Genomic DNA, 10,352 nt, shown 5'->3' with positions numbered 1-10,352 from the left:
TACTCCACCATCTCTCACCACCATCTCTCTCTCTCTCCACCATCTCTCTCCACCATCTCTCACTCCACCATCTCACTCCACCATCTCTCACTCCACCATCTCTCTCCACCATCTCTCTCTCCACCATCTCTCTCCACCATCTCTCACTCCACCATCTCTCACTTCACCATCTCTCTCTCTCTCCACCATCTCTCTCCACCATCTCTCACTCCACCATCTCACTCCACCATCTCTCACTCCACCATCTCACTCCACCATCTCTCACTCCACCATCTCTCACTCCACCATCTCACTCCACCATCTCTCTCCACCATCTCTCTCCACCATCTTTCTCTCCACCATCTCTCTCCACCATCTCTCACTCCACCATCTCTCACTTCACCATCTTACTCTCTCCACCATCTCTCACTCCACCATCTCTCATTCCACCATCTCACTCCACCATCTCACTCCACCATCTCTCACTCCACCATCTCTCACTCTACCACCTCTCACTCCACCACCTCTCACTCCACTATCTCTCTCCACCACCTCTCTCACTCCACCATCTCTCGCTCCACCATCTCTCTCCACCATCTCTCACTCCACCATCTCTCTCTCCACCATCTCTCACTCCACCATCTCTCACTCCACCATCTCTCACTCCACCATCTCTCTCTCCACCATCTCTCACTCCACTACCTCTCACTCCACCATCTCTCTCTCCACCATCTCTCACTCCACCATCTCTCACTCCACCATCTCTCACTCCACCATCTCTCTCTCCACCATCTCTCACTCCACCATCTCTCACTCCACCATCTCTCACTCCACCATCTCTCTCTCCACCATCTCTCACTCCACCACCTCTCACTTCACCATCTTACTCTCTCCACCATCTCTCACTCCACCATCTCTCATTCCACCATCTCACTCCACCATCTCACTCCACCATCTCTCACTCCACCATCTCTCTCTCCACCATCTCTCACTCCACCATCTCTCACTTCACCATCTTACTCTCTCCACCATCTCTCACTCCACCATCTCTCATTCCACCATCTCACTCCACCATCTCACTCCACCATCTCTCACTCCACCATCTCTCACTCTACCACCTCTCACTCCACCATCTCTCACTCCACTATCTCTCTCCACCACCTCTCTCACTCCACTATCTCTCTCCACCACCTCTCTCACTCCACCATCTCTCGCTCCACCATCTCTCTCCACCATCTCTCACTCCACCATCTCTCACTCCACCATCTCTCTCCACCATCTCTCTCCACCATCTCTCTCCACCATCTTTCTCTCCACCATCTCTCTCCACCATCTCTCACTCCACCATCTCTCACTTCACCATCTCTCTCTCTCCACCATCTCTCACTCCACCATCTCTCACTCCACCATCTCTCACTTCACCATCTCTCTCTCTCTCCACCATCTCTCACTCCACCATCTCTCACTTCACCATCTCTCTCTCTCCACCATCTCTCACTCCACCATCTCTCACTCCACCATCTCTCACTTCACCATCTCTCTCTCTCTCCACCATCTCTCACTCCACCATCTCTCACTCCACCATCTCTCTCCACCATCTTTCTCTCCACCATCTCTCTCCACCATCTCTCACTCTACCATCTCTCACTTCACCATCTCTCTCTCCACCATCTCTCACTCCACCATCTCTCACTCCACCATCTCTCTCCACCATCTCTCACTCCACCATCTCTCACTCCATCATCTCTTACTCCACCATCTCTCACTCCACCATCTCACTCCACCATCTCACTCCACCATCTCTCCCCACCATCTCTCTCCACCATCTCTCTCACCACCATCTCTCTCCATCATCTCTCACTCATCCATATATTTCTCCACCATCTCTCTCCACCATCTCTCACTCCACCATCTCTCTCCACCATATTTCTCTCCACCATCTCTCACTCCACTATCTCACTCCACCATCTCACTCCACCACCTCTCACTCCACCCCCTCTCACTCCACCACCTCTCACGCTGTCTCGCCCCCCCCCCCCGAGCCTCCCCCGCCGCCCTGCCGGGGTGTGGTGACTCACGGGGCAGGCATCGTCTGCTTCCAGTGCGTCTGTGTCTGTGTGTGTCTGTGTGTGTCTGTGTGTGTGTCGGTATGTGTCTGTGTGTCTGTGCGTGTGTGTCTGTGTGTGTGCCTGTGTGTGTGTTTGTGTGTGTCTGTGCGTGTGTCTGTGCGCGTGTGTGTGTCTGTGTGTGTCTGTGCGTGTGTGTCTGTGTGTGTCTGTGCGTGTCTGTGCGTGTGTGTCTGTGCGTGTGTCTGTCCGTGTGTGTGTGTCTGTGTGTCTGTGTGTATGTCTGTGTGTGTGTGTCTGTGCGTGTGTGTGTGTATGTGTGTGTATGTGTGTGTGTGTCTGTGTGTGTGTATGTGTGTCTGTGTGTGTGTGTCTGTGCGTGTGTGTCTGTGTGTGTGTCTGTGCGTGTGTGTCTGTGTGCGTCTGTGTCTGTGCGTCTGTGTCTGTGTGTGTCTGTGCGTGTGTCTGTGTGTGTGTGTGTCTGTGCGTGTGTGTTTGTGCGTGTGTCTGTGCGTGTGTGTCTGCGTGTGTGTGTTTGTGCGTGTGTGTCTGTGTGTGTGTCTGTGCGTGTGTGTCTGTGCGTGTGTGTTTGTGCGTGTGTCTGTGCGTGTGTGTCTGTGTGTGTCTGTGCGTGTGTCTGTGTGTGTGTGTGTCTGTGCGTGTGTGTTTGTGCGTGTTCCTGTGCGTGTGTGTCTGTGCGTGTGTTCCCTAGGCGTGTGTGTCTGTGTGTGTGTCTGTGCGTGTGTCTGGGGTAGCGGTAGTGTAGCGGTTAGCGCTGCGCTACGAACCTGGCGACCCGGGTTCGATTCCCGCTCACGGCCAACACCGGTGACGATGATCTGAACCGGTCCTGGGCCTCCCCACCCTAGGTCGACTCAGCCTCAAATGAGTACCCGGTACAATGTGTAAACATTGTCACTGGGGAGACAAATGCGGGCGGGCGTGGTGTTGGCCACCCACCCGCTCGTGTGCCGTGCCGGCCTTAATAGGTGCTCGCTAACAGCACTTGCCCCTACCGTCTGTTACAGGCTACACGGGTGATCTTTGCCTCGGAGGGGGAAGACCGCAGAATGTTGAACACCCCGCAACAGCAAGAAAAGCGACAACGCGTTTCATGAGTCAGCAGTAACGTCTCGGTAAACACGACGCAACCTTGGGCCGACGTTAGGACGAGGTTAGGCTGACGTTGGGCCGACGTTGAGTCCAACGTTGGACGATGAGGCCCCTTTGAATGGCCTCTACGGGGGTGCACAGCTCACCGCCAAAGGCAATTCACTGATCAGCCGCGGGAGAAGTGAGGCTGATTATTCAAATTAGCTCGGTGTAAATCGGTGGATATTTTGTGAAGATAAATATTTAAAGCAACTTTTTGTTTTTAAAACACGCTTTCATGAAATGTACTAAAGAGTTAAATAGTGATGGAAGAACTCCACGACTTCAGGACGTGGCCTCGAAGCTTGCCATAACTTAAGGGACCGTGGGCAAGTAGACCCAAGCCGAAACAGAACATATAAAAAATTCTTATGAAAAAAACATTTTTATTTTAATGATAGAATATAGTATTGTCATCAGTATGACATAAGTATACAACGTTTGCAGTGGATACCACATTGGGAAGTGGGTTCAAATTGAGTTACAAGATTTGAAGATACTACAACGACAGCAACGACGACAGAGTGAGTTAAATAAAAGCGTGTTAAATAAAAACAATGAAACCAACTTCACAATAATAATAATAATTTCGATTTAAAGCTTTCGTGACTGCACGGATTCATCCTCTTGGTTTTTTCGGTAAAGTCACGTAGAAGGGAAATGATTAAATAATAAAAATAAAACGTAATAAAATTTCGATTTAAAGCTTTCGTGACTGCACAGATTCATCCTCTTGGTTTTTTCGGTAAAGTCACGTAGAAGGGAAATGATTAAATAATAAAAATAAAACGTAATAAAATTTCGATTTAAAGCTTTCGTGACTGCACGGATTCATCCTCTTGGTTTTTTCGGAAAAGTCACGTAGAAGGGAAATAATAAATTAATAAAAATAAAACATAATAAAACAATTCTCACGACGTTTCGGCCACAACGCAAGCAGCCGTCCTGGTTTTCACCTGAGGACGGCTGCTTGCGTTGTGGCCGAAACGTCATGAGAATTGTTTTTTATTTTTATAATTTTATTACTTCCCTTCTACGTGACTTTACCGAAAGAACCAAGAAGAATAATAATAATATCCAGGGGCCTGCCTTGGCTCCTCCCACCCTCAACCAGTATATATACAAGGACGGTTTTTCTTGGAATGTCTCTCACTTGATACAGCAATCGTGCTGTGACTGTTCCACCTGAAGACGGAAGCTTGTGTTGCCTCCGAAACGTCGTGATTTTTTATTTTATTTTCATTTAACTTTTATTAATTTTTTACCTACGTGACTTTACCGAAAAAAACTTAAGAATATAATGGAACAGAAGTACAGCGCTGTCAAAATACGTCGCAATTATTATCAATGTTGTTTCCCTCGCTTCGCCCCATCGTGTAGGACCGCCTTGCCCGAGTCTGAAGACTCCCTCTGCAGGAGGATCCTGCCACGCGATGACAGCGAGGGCGATAATGCTGCTCGCTTCACGAGTGTGGGTCGTGTTGAACTTCTTTCGCACCGTACGTAGCCAACCGCCAACATCGGCGGTGGAATAACCCCAACCGAGTAACTTGCCGCGTTATAGAAAGATTGTTTGGTTCTTTGGGTAAAATCACGTAGGTATGAATGTGGTTTTATACATTTTTTTTATACATTTTATTTTATTTTATACATTTTATTTCATAATTTTTATTTTATAAATTTGATTTTATACATTTTATTTATACATTTTATTTAATACATTTTATTTTATAATTTTTATTTTATAAATTAGATTTTAAAAATTTAATTCATACATTTTATTTGATACATTTTATTTTATAAATGTAATTTTATACATTTTATTTTATACATTTTATTTTATACATTTTATTTCATACATTTTATTTCATACATTTTATTTTTCTAGCCACGTGACTTTACCGAAAGAACCTAAGAGTATGGATTCCTGCAGTCACGAAAGCTTCACATCAAGTTTGATATATTTATTGTTTTTCTTTTGCACTGGGATGTTTGGCCCCATGCGAGTCACGCTGTATGGGGTTTTTGTTTGTTGTTGTTGTTATATCCAGTGGTAAACAGAGTACTATAATCTCCACGGATAATTAATCCGTACACAAAATAGGTCACCTCGCCTTGCCCTTGCAAGAAGGAATGGGGGTGGAAACGGATCTCAACGGGCCCTCACCTGGTTAAATAAAGGGACATCAATCACACAATCAATCAATCGCCTTTAGTGCGCCAATTATTGCCTTGGAAGCCGCGCGTCCGAGGGGGATCGTAGCTGGGGGCTACAGTTTTACGTTCTGTGTCCCGGTGGTGAGGTCAGCGTCCCGGGAAAGCGTCCTCCTCCTCCCTCTCTCCTCCTCCCTCTTCTTCCCCCTCTCCTCCCTCCCTCCCTCCTCCCTCCTCCTCTTCCCTCCTCCTCCCTCTTCATCCCTCTTCCCTCCCTCCTACTCCTCCTCCTCCGTCCTCCCTCCCTCCTCCCCACTTCTCCTCCTCCTCCCCCTTTCCCCCCCTCTCCTCCCTCCTCCTCCTCACTCCCTCCTCCTCCCCTCTCCTTCCTCCTCCCTCTTCCTCCTCCTCCTCCCCTCTTCTTCCCTCCCTCCCTCCTCATCCCTCTTCCCTCCCTCCTACTCCTCCGTCCTCCCTCCCTCCTCCTCCCTCCTCCTCCTCCCTCCTCCTTCTTCTCCCTCCTCCTCCCTCCTCCTCCTCCTCCTCCTCCCTCCTCCTTCCTTCCTCCTCCCTCCCTCCTCCTTCCTTCCTCCTCCCTCCCTCCTCCTCCCTCCTCCTTCCTTCCTCCTCCCTCCCTCCTCCTCCCTCCTCCTCCATCCCTCCTCCTCCATCCCTCCTCCTCCGCTCATGACTAATTCTCAATATCGATCTCAACTCAGAACCACACCACCCTTGTCACCTTCAGTTCGACTCTCTCTAGCGGGGGTCACACAAAAGACGCCACGGTTGGTGTAGGAAGGGTTGTGGTTGTTGTGGTTGTTGTGGTTGTTGTTGTGGTTGTTGTTGTTGTTGTTTTGGTCCTTGAGGGCCCCATAGGGTCCGGAGATAGGTCATTGGCACCACCAAGGGCGGCGATTGGTCCCAACAATAGATCATTGGTCCCAACAATAGATCATTGGTCCCAACAATAGATCATTGGTCCCAACAATAGATCATTGGTACCAACAATAGATCACTGGTCCCAACAATAGATCATTGGTCCCAACAATAGATCATTGGTTACCAACAATAGATCACTGGTCCCAACAATAGATCATTGGTCCCAACAATAGATCATTGGTTACCAACAATAGATCATTGGTCCCAACAATAGATCATTGGTCCCAACAATAGATCATTGGTCCCAACAATAGATCATTGGTACCAACAATAGATCACTGGTCCCAACAATAGATCATTGGTCCCAACAATAGATCATTGGTTACCAACAATAGATCACTGGTCCCAACAATAGATCATTGGTCCCAACAATAGATCATTGGTACCAACAATAGATCACTGGTCCCAACAATAGATCATTGGTCCCAACAATAGATCATTGGTACCAACAATAGATCACTGGTACCAACAATAGATCATTGGTCCCAACAATAGATCATTGGTCCCAACAATAGATCATTGGTCCCAACAATAGATCATTGGTTACCAACAATAGATCATTGGTCCCAACAATAGATCATTGGTCCCAACAATAGATCATTGGTACCAACAATAGATCACTGGTCCCAACAATAGATCATTGGTCCCAACAATAGATCATTGGTACCAACAATAGATCACTGGTACCAACAATAGATCATTGGTCCCAACAATAGATCATTGGTCCCAACAATAGATCATTGGTCCCAACAATAGATCATTGGTTACCAACAATAGATCATTGGTCCCAACAATAGATCATTGGTCCCAACAATAGATCATTGGTTACCAACAATAGATCATTGGTCCCAACAATAGATCATTGGTCCCAACAATAGATCACTGGTACCAACAATAGATCACTGGTACCAACAATAGATCATTGGTCCCAACAATAGATCATTGGTCCCAACAATAGATCATTGGTTACCAACAATAGATCATTGGTCCCAACAATAGATCATTGGTCCCAACAATAGATCACTGGTACCAACAATAGATCACTGGTACCAACAATAGATCATTGGTCCCAACAATAGATCATTGGTCCCAACAATAGATCATTGGTTACCAACAATAGATCATTGGTTACCAACAATAGATCATTGGTCCCAACAATAGATCATTGGTCCCAACAATAGATCATTGGTCCCAACAATAGATCATTGGTCCCAACAATAGATCACTGGTACCAACAATAGATCATTGGTTACCAACAATAGATCATTGGTACCAACAATAGATCATTGGTTACCAACAATAGATCATTGGTTACCAACAATAGATCATTGGTTACCAACAATAGATCATTGGTACCAACAATAGATCACTGGTACCAACAATAGATCATTGGTACCAACAATAGATCATTGGTTACCAACAATAGATCATTGGTACCAACAATAGATCACTGGTACCAACAATAGATCATTGGTTACCAACAATAGATCACTGGTACCAACAATAGATCACTGGTACCAACAATAGATCATTGGTTACCAACAATAGATCATTGGTTACCAACAATAGATCATTGGTCCCAACAATAGATCATTGGTCCCAACAATAGATCATTGGTCCCAACAATAGATCACTGGTACCAACAATAGATCATTGGTTACCAACAATAGATCATTGGTCCCAACAATAGATCATTGGTTACCAACAATAGATCACTGGTACCAACAATAGATAATTGGTCCCAACAATAGATCATTGGTTACCAACAATAGATCATTGGTCCCAACAATAGATCATTGGTCCCAACAATAGATCATTGGTTACCAACAATAGATCATTGGTTACCAACAATAGATCATTGGTCCCAACAATAGATCACTGGTACCAACAATAGATCATTGGTCCCAACAATAGATCATTGGTTACCAACAATAGATCATTGGTCCCAACAATAGATCATTGGTTACCAACAATAGATCATTGGTTACCAACAATAGATCATTGGTCCCAACAATAGATCATTGGTTACCAACAATAGATCATTGGTTACCAACAATAGATCATTGGTCCCAACAATAGATCATTGGTTACCAACAATAGATCATTGGTTACCAACAATAGATCATTGGTCCCAACAATAGATCATTGGTTACCAACAATAGATCATTGGTTACCAACAATAGATCATTGGTCCCAACAATAGATCATTGGTTACCAACAATAGATCACTGGTTACCAACAATAGATCATTGGTTACCAACAATAGATCATTGGTTACCAACAATAGATCATTGGTTACCAACAATAGATCATTGGTTACCAACAATAGATCATTGGTTACCAACAATAGATAATTGGTCCCAACAATAGATCATTGGTTACCAACAATAGATCATTGGTTACCAACAATAGATCATTGGTTACCAACAATAGATCATTGGTTACCAACAATAGATCATTGGTTACCAACAATAGATCATTGGTTACCAACAATAGATCATTGGTCCCAACAATAGATCATTGGTTACCAACAATAGATAATTGGTTACCAACAATAGATCATTGGTTACCAACAATAGATCATTCGTTACCAATGATCTATTGTTGGTAACGAATGATCTATTGTTGGTAACCAATGATCTATTTGGTAACCAATTATCTATTGTTGTAACCAATGATCATTGGTCCCAACAATAGATCATTGGTTACCAACAATAGATAATTGGTTACCAACAATAGATCATTGGTTACCAACAATAGATCATTCGTTACCAACAATAGATCATTGGTCCCAACAATAGATCATTGGTCCCAACAATAGATCATTGGTTACCAACAATAGATCATTGGTTACCAACAATAGATAATTGGTCCCAACAATAGATCATTGGTTACCAACAATAGATCATTGGTTACCAACAATAGATCATTGGTTACCAACAATAGATAATTGGTCCCAACAATAGATCATTGGTTACCAACAATAGATCATTGGTTACCAACAATAGATCATTGGTTACCAACAATAGATCATTGGTTACCAACAATAGATCATTGGTTACCAACAATAGATCATTGGTCCCAACAATAGATCATTGGTTACCAACAATAGATAATTGGTTACCAACAATAGATCATTGGTTACCAACAATAGATCATTGGTTACCAACAATAGATCATTGGTCCCAACAATAGATCATTGGTCCCAACAATAGATCATTGGTTCCCACCAATAGGGGCGGTTGCTCAAGGAGACTGTCTTGAACGACTTCGTGTGGAGGTCACACACGTGGTGTATGATAGCAAGGCCAACGTGGTTAGCTTTCCATGAGAACATTCCCCCCCCCTCAAAAAATAGTTGGCCAGAGGACATTGTGTCAAACGTTGACTTAAAGCTTTCGTGACCGCCCTTTCAAGTGGTAAGAGTTGCATTCATGGGCGGTTCGTGGTTGCAGAGATATAGCGATTTCAAATCGGGTCCAACTTTTGTAAAACACTCTGTACAAATCAGACTTGTACTGGATCGTGAACCGTGCTACGCTTAATTCTAGATTTGAAGCTTTCGTGACTGCAAGGATTCATATTCTTAGTTTTTTTCGGTAAAGTCACGTAGGTAAAAAATTAAAATTACTAAAAAATAAAATAAAAATCACGACGTTTTGGAGGCAACACAAGCTTCCGTCTTCAGGTGGAACCGTCACAGCCCGACAGCTGTATCAAGCAAATGAGAGATTACAAGAGCTACCACTCCGTATATATCTACATCCGCATGGATGTGTCCTATGCCTCTGATCGCTACATCAATCTGCTACGCTTTATGTCCCACGGGGTAGCGTGTAGGGACCGACCCCAGCTCTCTCTCTCTCTCTGCCCCTCCACAATCAGTGGTCACCTTCGCTCAACAAGTTTCCGTCCAGTACTCACGCGACCCTTGACCACCGCCACCGTTACATTTTCCTCTTCATATTCTCATTATCTGGTTGTCACTCATTGTCCATTCATTTAATAATTTTATCACCATTTACTCTCATCATTTACCGTTATCATTCCCCATTCATTCAA

The sequence above is a fragment of the Lampetra planeri genome, chromosome 63 (assembly GCF_965212315.1).
Source record: "Lampetra planeri chromosome 63, kcLamPlan1.2.h2, whole genome shotgun sequence".
Classification (NCBI taxonomy): Eukaryota; Metazoa; Chordata; class Hyperoartia; order Petromyzontiformes; family Petromyzontidae; genus Lampetra; species Lampetra planeri.
Note: the sequence above shows the minus strand (reverse complement) of the source record.